At 46.4% G+C, this 9,669-nt stretch overlaps 2 protein-coding genes across 3 annotated transcripts in view; both read right to left on the reverse strand.

Annotated features, from left to right (window-relative positions):
• aifm2 (apoptosis inducing factor mitochondria associated 2) overlaps window positions 1-9,258 on the reverse strand; it is a 105,185-nt gene extending 95,927 nt beyond the window's left edge. The window contains exon 1 of the mRNA XM_062976254.1: window positions 9,142-9,258. The gene's annotated coding sequence lies outside the window, so the exon portion shown is untranslated. The remainder of the gene's footprint in view (window positions 1-9,141) is intronic.
• Window positions 1-9,280, reverse strand: part of chst3 (carbohydrate sulfotransferase 3) — a 63,237-nt gene extending 53,957 nt beyond the window's left edge. Inside the window, exon 1 of one of the 2 annotated variants that reach the window (XM_003218472.3) lies at window positions 9,142-9,280. The gene's annotated coding sequence lies outside the window, so the exon portion shown is untranslated. The remainder of the gene's footprint in view (window positions 1-9,141) is intronic. The other variant, XM_008106635.2, reaches the window with a different exon arrangement.
• Window positions 9,281-9,669: the final 389 nt, after the last annotated feature.

Below are 9,669 nucleotides of genomic sequence, written 5' to 3' on the forward strand. Positions count from 1 at the left end.
CGGGATCCACAGCTGGGGATGCTGTGGGGCGTAGTCAAAGGTGTGTTAGTTCTGATGAGGATGATGATGAGGAGGCACCTGGAATTAGGATAGCAGCTGACAGCGATGAGGAGTTATGAACTGGCATAAAATGGGGTTTAGAACCAATGGCTAATTGCGTTGGGCAAGGTAATCTGGACGAACGCTTGGGCTCTTGTTGGGGAACTTCCTGAAGACGGGTGTGATTCGTTTGCTGTATACCTTGGACCTCCGTCGTCTTTTTGACGGACATTATTGCCAACTCTGGATTGACGCTGGACTGACTGACTGACTACGACTCTGGACTAACCCTTCTGTGGCTATCGGTGGAACTTGTGGAACCTTAGACGTCTGCGTTTGGCTTTCGACCTCGGACCGGATTGGGACCCCGCTGACCGTCGTTACCCTGATTGATGTGCCTGGACCTGGTTTTCGCCCGTTGCACGGAGGAGCAACAGCCCGAGTTACTTCTGTAGCTCTTGAGTAGCAGAGGGGAATCTGCTGCTGGGTTTTGTGTTCATTTTGACCTTTTGTTAACCAGTTTTTGTTTGTTTAATTGCCAGGCTGAAGTAAGCACCTTTGATTTAATCCGGATTAAACTTCTGTTTAATCCGGTTTATTCTTTTGAACTGTTTAAACTCAAACGAAGTTATTTTTGTTACTTTTCACACTGAAGACAAGTGTTTGCCTAGTCATTTGTTTCCTACGGGCAATTTTTAGTTCTGTAACCTCAATAAACTGTGTTGTATTCTACTTGGAGCGTTCTGTCTTTGACACAAAGATATGGACTTTCAAAAGAACATCTGTGCCGTTAAAAATGCAAGTCAGCCAAATGTCGTCTTATGTTACTTGTTGTAAAAAAGTGGCAGCCAAGAATTTAAGAAGTAAATTAAGACTCTGGTAGAACAACAAGGTCTGATCAAATGTAGCCACTTATTTACTCCTTGTCAGAAGTTGCATAAACTGCTGACCTCCACAGGATTTACCTTTATCTCGAAGATAAAGGAAATCATTCCAGTGTCTGTAAAACCCTATCCTTAAGCCAGGATGACACCAGACAATATTCAATGGGAATTCCTTAATATGGACTTCTGTGCCATGTTTTTTCATATTTTCCTTCTTGGGATCTTACTTACGCCAATCCCACCTCCACCCATTCTGATCAATAAATTTAGATCAGCACATCTCTCTCTCTCTCTCGCTCTCTCTCTCTCTCTCTCTCTCTCCCTTTTTTGCTGGAACTCATTATGCTTTTTTGTGTGAAGCATGAATATAGATAGGACTTCTGTTTTAGTTCCTCTAGTGGCCCAAGCAGGGAGAGGACTCAACCTGCAATGACTACAAGTTACCCAATGCTCCATTCTCAAGTATAGCAATATAACAGTACACTGTTGTATAAGTTACAGAAGACGATAAAAGAAAATGTAGTACAACACAACCCCCCTCCCTTATCCATGGAGGACACAATCCAAGACATACCTGAAATCATGGGTAAAGCGAACATGTATTTTGACAATGCTTGAGCCAGAAGCATACTATAAAAAAGTACTGGAAGACCTGGAGAGGTCCACAAACCCTTCCAGGAGGATATCTTTTGGAGCACAGATTAGTAAAACCATGGATATTGAGTCTGTGGATAAGGATGTTGTACTATAGCGATAGTAGCACATAGCATGCACATTACAACCGTACTATCAATAATAATTTGCATTCCTGATAAACTAACAATTCCTGAGGATGACTTCATAACCTCCTCAAGGGCCTGTTTACATTTGTTCAAAAACAAGGTGGTGACAAATCGGAAAAAAATGAGAATGTGACACCCTACATCGTATCCCAGTTCCTTGTTTTCTGATGCCTTTAAAGAGTGTCAAGTCTTTTACCAATAAGCTTGAATAAGTGTTTATAATGTCTTCCATTCTACTTTTTTACTTTGCCCCTCATCCTTTATAGTTTCTGAAACAGAACATATGCCATCCAGTAGTCACCATCTGCTCGCCCACAGAAAACCATATTTAATAATCTAGAGCTGATGTGGTCTATCCAATGCAATGGTCAGCTCTGCAGGAAGGAGCAGAAATAAAATTAATAAAATAAAATAAATAAAAAGGAAGGAGGCTCGCAGACTGGATTTTCATGCTCGCAGCTCACTGCTGGGCCGCGGCCCACAGGTTGGGAACCACTGCTTTATTCAATCCATTAAAGTCAGAGGAGAGACCCTCATCTGGGGAAAGTCTTTCACATGCTGTAGTCCTCTAGCCCAAACAAAGATTTTAGCATGTCTTTAGGCCTGTCTGTTGCTCCCATCAATGTTGCTTCTATTGAAATCTGTTGGCAATTTACATTATCATGCGGTTTTAGTTTTAATGAGGCATTCTTTCTTTTCAGACCAACATCTGAAAAGGCTTTCTTGCAGAAACAAGTTCCACATACCGTATTCCAAAACTGGAAAATAAATAACTTTGAATTTATAGATTTAGAAGCCCATGGGCACTTCAAATACTATTTCCAGACTTGTAAACGTCTACACATTTGAACAACAGAATGTGCTTTTATTTATAACCTTTATGTCTGCCATATCATGTCTCACTCTTCTAGTGTTGAAGCTGATGTATTATTAGACTGGAAGCACACAACATAGGAACCACATATGTTTTGCACTCTGCACATATACCGGTAGTAGCAACATTGACATTTAGGAAATTAATGACAACACAGATAAGAAAAGCCTCAATAAGCACCCCCTTTTCTTACATATTTACTTTTATCAAGTGGAACCAGGATGAGGCATTCCCAGAACAGACCAACTGCAATCAATGAAACCTCAACCTCATTGATTTCAGCAGGTCTAATCCAGCTTTGGATCAAACTCTGTGTATTCTGCAAAAGAATCTATACATTGCACTTTGTGTAAAATTGTAGCTTTGTAAAAATTTGGTCTTAGAAAAGCAAAACAAAGTTTTAAACTGGGCCCTTCAAAGATACCCCTGGAAGTGTGTGAGCTGTATTTAATGGTATCAAAGGATTGCAATATAAGACTAAAACTTATCAGTGCAAGATTTTGATATGCACAGGGAAAATTCAACCAGAAATTTTGGGTTGAATTTGATTATCCGTTTTCCCCTCCTCTGGGGATTTCTTCTTTCTGATATCTTTCTGTTAACTGAGATGAAGAATATACACAGGCCTGGAAAAAACCTCAAGATTAATATAGGAGAGACACAAACCTTTGCTTTGGAAATATTTTTCTGCCACTGGTATCATTTTTTATGCTATAGATATCCTTTATTTTTGTTGTGTGACTTCAAGTAGTTTCTGACTTATGGCAACCCAAAGGCAAACCTTGCCCAGGATTTCCTTGACAATATTTGTTCAGGAGAGGTTTGCCTTTGTCTTTCTCTGGGTCTGAGAGTGTGACTTGTTTCCATAACTAGCAAACAAGGGTACATCTGCACATACACCTGCATCTAAGTTCATATGGGTGCATCAGGATCACACAACTTGCACAGTACTTTTGCAGACCTAATACTGACCCCCTCACAGTCCTTACAGAGGCGAGTCCACACAGCTGCTGTGCCATCTTGGTAAACTTCAAATATAATAAAACGATTTGTCCAGAAACTAAAAAAGTTCAAAATTCTCCTGAAACTGTGATATTTTCAGGGCCGGCCGGAGATAAATTTATATGTAAAGCGAGGGGGGAAATTGCGCCCCCCCACCGGCGCCGCGGGAGGCGTGGCCATGTGCCGCGGGAGGCACATGGCCACGCCTACCGCGGCGCCGGCGGCCCCCGCCTCCTGCTCCCTGGCCCCGCCTCTCACGTAGCGTGGGAGGCGGGGTCACGGCGAGCAGCGCGGGAGGCGGGGCCAGGGCTGGCCCCGCCTCCCGCGCAGCTCACCCCGACCCTGCCTCTCACCCAGCGTGAGAGGCGGGGCCGGGGCGCACAGGCCGGGAGGCAGGGCTCCGCCCAGACGGGGCCTTGCCTCCCGCCCCGCGCGGCCTGGGCTTTTCCAGGCAGGCAGACTGCACTGGAGGTCCCTGCAGGCCGCGATCGCGGCCTGCAGGGACCTTCGGTGCAGTTGGCCCGCCTGGAAAAGGCCAGACGGGCGAGGCTGAGCTGCGTGGGAGGCAGGGCCAACCCTGGCCCCGCCTCCCACGCAGCTCACCCCGACCCCGCCTCTCACGCAACGTGAGAGGCGGGGCCGGGGCGCACAGGCCGGGAGGCAGGGCTCCGCCCAGACGGGGCCTTGCCTCCCGCCCCGCGCGGCCTGGGCTTTTCCAGGCAGGCCGACTGCACCGGAGGTCCCTGCAGGCCGCGATCGCGGCCTGCAGGGACCTTCGGTGCAGTCGGCCCGCCTGGAAAAGGCCAGACGGGCGAGGCTGAGCTGCGTGGGAGGCAGGGCCAACCCTGGCCCCGCCTCCCACGCAGCTCACCCCGACCCCGCCTCTCACGCAACGTGAGAGGCGGGGCCAGGGCGCACAGGCCGGGAGGCAGGGCTCCGCCCAGACGGGGCCTTGCCTCCCGCCCCGCGCGGCCTGGGCTTTTCCAGGCAGGTAGACTGCACCGGAGGTCCCTGCAGGCCGCGATCGCGGCCTGCAGGGACCTTCGGTGCAGTCTGCCCGCCTGGAAAAGGCCAGACGGGCAAGGCTGAGCTGCGCGGGAGGCGGGGCCAACCCTGGCCCCGCCTCCCACGCAGCTCACCCCGACCCCGCCTCTCACACAACGTGAGAGGCGGGGCCAGGGCGCACAGGCCGGCCATCCAGGGCCATCCCAGCCGGCCATGAGCTCGCTCGTCACCGAACAGGCCTTCCTGTTCGCCGGCGAGTGAGCTCATGGTCCCCGCTGGGAGGGGGGAAGCCTGACGGCGCCCCCCGGGCCCTGCGCCCGAGGCGGCCGCGTCAGCGGCCGCCTAGTAACAACCGGCCCTGGATATTTTAGAATGCATGGGGGCAGAGGTGATGGGAAGATTTATGTCAAACTTATATTCCATGAATCATTTTGTTTGCTATACTAAGGAGAAGAGTGTTAGTTTTGTCTGTAAGACTCTAACTGCAAAAGTTTAGGAATTTTTAAATTCAAGGAAGCAGATTTCCACCACTGTGCAATGACAATGTCATGGGAAGATTGTGCCTTTTCTGAACATTTTAAATGGACCTGACCAGTATCAATTCTCCGTGTGCATGCAATTTACATTGCCATGACCTGTCTCATACACTAAGCGAACACCAAGATAGCGAACGCGGTAAAAATTACAGCACAAGCAAGGATTGCATCACATGTGATGAATTTCTTCCTTCCATGCAAAAAGAAGCTGCACCAACCTGAAGTAATTTCTCTTTTACAAGGAATATGCAAGATGTTATAGGTGTGTGTGCATTAATCATACTTGAAGAATTCCCTTTTGTTTCTACATGGAAGTTTGTTTAGATAACAACTGCAGAGGTCTTGTGGACAAGCCACATTTATCTACAAGTCACAATGAAATGAAGCAGGATTGGAAAGGGGCATTAATTTCTATCTTGTTGCTGCAAGAGAACCTGCTGGTAGACTGTCCCTTTTGTCTTTTCAAAACACACACTTTTGTTGAGATAAAACAGTTTTTTAAATGCTGCATTCCAGCTTTAATATTCCCCATAGCTCTTCCTGATTTGAAAACTTTCACCTCACACCAAAGTTTTCTAGACAGGAAGAGCCCCCTGTAGCTGAACAGCTCATATTCTGCATCTTGAAATTGGGGTTAAACAAACATAAACCCACTTGAAGTAATTCCTCACTTCAGGTTGTTTCAAGCTGACTATTTTGTACAGGTTGACTACCCCAATACTTAGGACCAAATGTGTTTATTTGTATCAACTTTATTTTTTCTTTGGCTTTTGGAACAAATATATTTGCACCCTGAATCATCAGAAAGTGAGGGTATCATCATCGCATCCACCCATGTGGACAATTTTGTAATATTAAGGCATGTTAGATAAGGGATGCTCTATCTGCATCTTCTTTAGAGATACAATAGGCTGTATCTAATGTAAGACCAATCCCCATTTGTTTCAGCGAAAGGAAATATATATATGCACACTTAATTCCTCTGTTTGAAAACATAAACTCACCTGAATTAATTCTTTACTTCTTGTTGCATCACAATGACTATAGGTTGACTATCCCATATCTAAAATGATTGGGACCAGAAGTGTTTGGGATTTCAGATTTATTTCTTTGGATTTTGGAATTGTATTGGCACATACATACATACATAATTGTGGAGATGGGACCAAAGTCTAAACATGAAGTTCCTTTATGTTTCTTATACACCTTGTGTGCATACCCTGAAGATAATTTTATATGCAATGTTTCGAATAACGTTGTGCATTAAACAAAGTTTGTGCACACTGAACCATCAGAAAAAACAAAGGAACACTATCTCAACCACGTTTTTAGACAATTTCAGAATATATTGGCAAGATGGAGAAGGGATGCTCAACCTGCATCTGCTTCGGAGACACAATAGGCTGCATCTAATGTAACACTAATCCCCATCAGCTCCAGGGAAAGAGAATTTATACACACACTTAATTCTGTTTGAAAACATAAACCCACCAAAATTAATTGTATCAAGATGACTAATTTGCATAGGTTGATTATCTCAATTCCAAATGCTTGGGACTAGAAGTGGGATTTCAGATTTATTTTCTTGGATATGGGAATCCCTGTCTTGAGTGGAAAGGACCAAAGTCTAAACATGAAGCTCTTTTATGTCTCTTATACCTCTTATGCACATAGTCCGAAGGTAATCTAGAATAACAGAATCATAGAATAGAGTTGGAAGAGACCACATGGGCAAACGAGTCCAACCCCCGGTCATACAAGAAAAGCACAATCAAAGTATCCTTGACAGATGGCCATCCAGCCTCTGTTTAAAAGCTTTCAAGGATGGAGCTTCCACCACAGTCCAGGGCAGCGAGTCCCACTGCTGAACAGTTCGTATGGTCAGGAAGTTCTTCCTAACGTTCAGGTGGAATCTCCTTTCCTGTAATTTGAACCCATTACTCAGAGTCCTAGTTTCCAGGGCAGCAGAACACAAGCCTACTCTCTCTTCCTTATGGCATCCTTTCACATATTTAAACATATATGGCTATCATGTCTCCTCTCAACCTTCTCTTCTGCAGGCTAAACATACCTAGCTCTTTAAGATGTTCCTCATAGGGATTCATGGTCTCTAGACCTTTGATCATTTTAGTCACCCTCCTCTGGATGCCTTCCAGCTTGTCAATATCTCTTTTGAACTGTGGTGCCCAGAATGGACACAATATTCCAAGTGAGGTCTAATCAAAGCCAAATGGAAAGGCACCATGACTTCCCTTGATCTAGAGACACTAGACTCCTTTTGATGCAGCCCAAAATCCCATTGGTTTTGTCGAAGGATTTCATGGCTGGAATCACTGGGTTGTTCTGAGTTTTCCGGGCTGAATGGCCATGTTCCAGAAGCATTATCTCCTGACGTTTTGTCCACATCTATGGTAAGCATCCTCAGAGGTGGAGGGGGTTGAGGACCCCTCAACCTCTGAGGATGCCTACCATATATGTAGGCAAAACATCAGGAGAGAATGCTTCTGGAACATGGCCATAGAGCCCGGAAAACTCATAGCAACCTATACAAATACAAAGTTAAGGTAAAGCTGAATGTTTTCCCCTGACATTAAGTCTAGTCGTGTCTGAGTCTAGGGGTTGGGGCTCATCTCCATTTCTAAGCCGAAGAGCCAGCGTTGTCTGCAAATAAGACTGCATGGAGCGCCATTAAAACAAAGTTAAAACAACCCATTAAAACATAAATATTTGAAAAAACAAACATAATGAAAACTGTGTGAACATTAAAACCAAGATAACATACAAAGGAGCACCCAATGGCGCAGTGGGTTAAACTGCTGGGCTGCTGAACGTGCTGACTGAAAGGTTGGTGGTTTGAATCTGGGGAGTGGGATGAGGTCCCGCTGTTAGCCCCAGCTTTTGATAACCGAGCAGTTCAAAAACATGCAAACGTGAGTTGATCAATAGGTACCGCACCGGCGGGAACGTAATTGCACTCCATGCTGTCATACCGGCCGGCAGCCACATGACCTTGGAAGTGTCTACGGACAACATCGGCTCTTTGGCTTAGAAATGGAGATGAGCGCCAACCCCCAGAATTGGACACGACTAGACTTAATGTCAGGGGAGCACCTTTGCCTTTACCCTAACATACAATGATTATGATTACAGTAGAGTCTCACTTACCCAAGCTTCTGGCTTATCCAAGCCATTTTTGTAGTCAATGTTTTCAATATATCATGATATTTTGGTGCTAAATTCGCAAATACAGTAATTACAACATAACACTACTGCGTATTGAACTACTTTTTCTGTCAAATTTGTTGTATATCATGATGTTTTGGTGCTTAATTTGTAAAATCATAACCTAATTTGATGTTTAATGGGCTTTTCCTTAATTCCTCCTTATTATCCAAGATATTCGCTTATCCAAGCTTCTGCTGGCCTGTTTAGCTTGGATAAGTGAGACTCTACTGTATTACAATCTGGGATCAGATCCTGGGATATAGAGCAGTGTAGCTCCAGTTTCGGCCTCTAATGTTGGAGAAGGGATGCTCCACCTGCCTCCATGCACATCAGAGATGCTGTGCCAAAGAGGAGCCCAATCAATCCACTTTAACTGAAGCACTGGCTCCCTTCTCCTGTTGGAAACCCAAGTCCTGGGCCCGGTTCTGTTCAACATCTTTATTAATGACTTAGACGAAAGGTTAGAAGGCATGATCATCAAGTTTGCAGATGATACCAATTTCGGAGCGACAGCTAATACTCCAGGAGACAGGAGCAGAATCCAAAACGATCTTAACAGATTAGAGCGCATGAAGACACCTTTGATGGCAACGGAAAGGAGAAACGCTTCCAAAAGAAAACCTTGCCTCGACTTTCTCTCCCAAACCAAACTTGGGAGAAGACAGAAAGGGAGCGGCGTCCCAGCCGGGCACTGCCTCTCCATCCTTGTCTCAGTCTGAGGGGAAGAAGGCGCAAAGGGAGGCCTCCGGAGAAACAAAAGAGCGCGGAAAGGGAGGCCCGGCTCCCCGCCTTACCCTTCGCCGCCAACTCCTTCCCTGGCTGCTCTTCGTCTCCTCCGGCCGAGCGTCTCTTCCAAGGTCTTCCCTTTCGCTTCCCGCCTGCCTCCTTCAGGGAAAAGAGTTGCGCCGTCCCCGCCTCCCGCTGGCTGCCCCCCCTCCCCAATAACATATATATTTAAAAAAAAGAGCGCGTGCGGATTCCTGAAAAAGAGGAGGAGGGAGGGGGAAAGCGCTGCTTCAAGTTGCCGGCCAAGTCTGAGGGAAAGTGGGCTGCATCCTCGCCTCTTTCCCAAAGCAGCGACTGATGCAAGCAAAGGAGGATGCAGACTTGGCAAAGGGAGGGAAAGAAAGAAAGAGGATCTCCTCCCCCTCCCTCTCTCCCTCCCTCCCTCCCCTCTCTCTCTCGCGCGCGCTCTCCTCCCTCCCTCGCGCGCGCGCGCACTCTCTCCCTCTCCAGGGAGCAGCCGGCTAACAAGGACCCTTCTGTTGGCTTTGTCCGGCGAGGCGCTTCCAATCCTGACGAAAGAGGCGGCTGCCTTCGCA

Source organism: Anolis carolinensis, chromosome 3 (assembly GCF_035594765.1).
Source record: "Anolis carolinensis isolate JA03-04 chromosome 3, rAnoCar3.1.pri, whole genome shotgun sequence".
In the NCBI taxonomy this organism is placed as follows: Eukaryota; Metazoa; Chordata; class Lepidosauria; order Squamata; family Dactyloidae; genus Anolis; species Anolis carolinensis.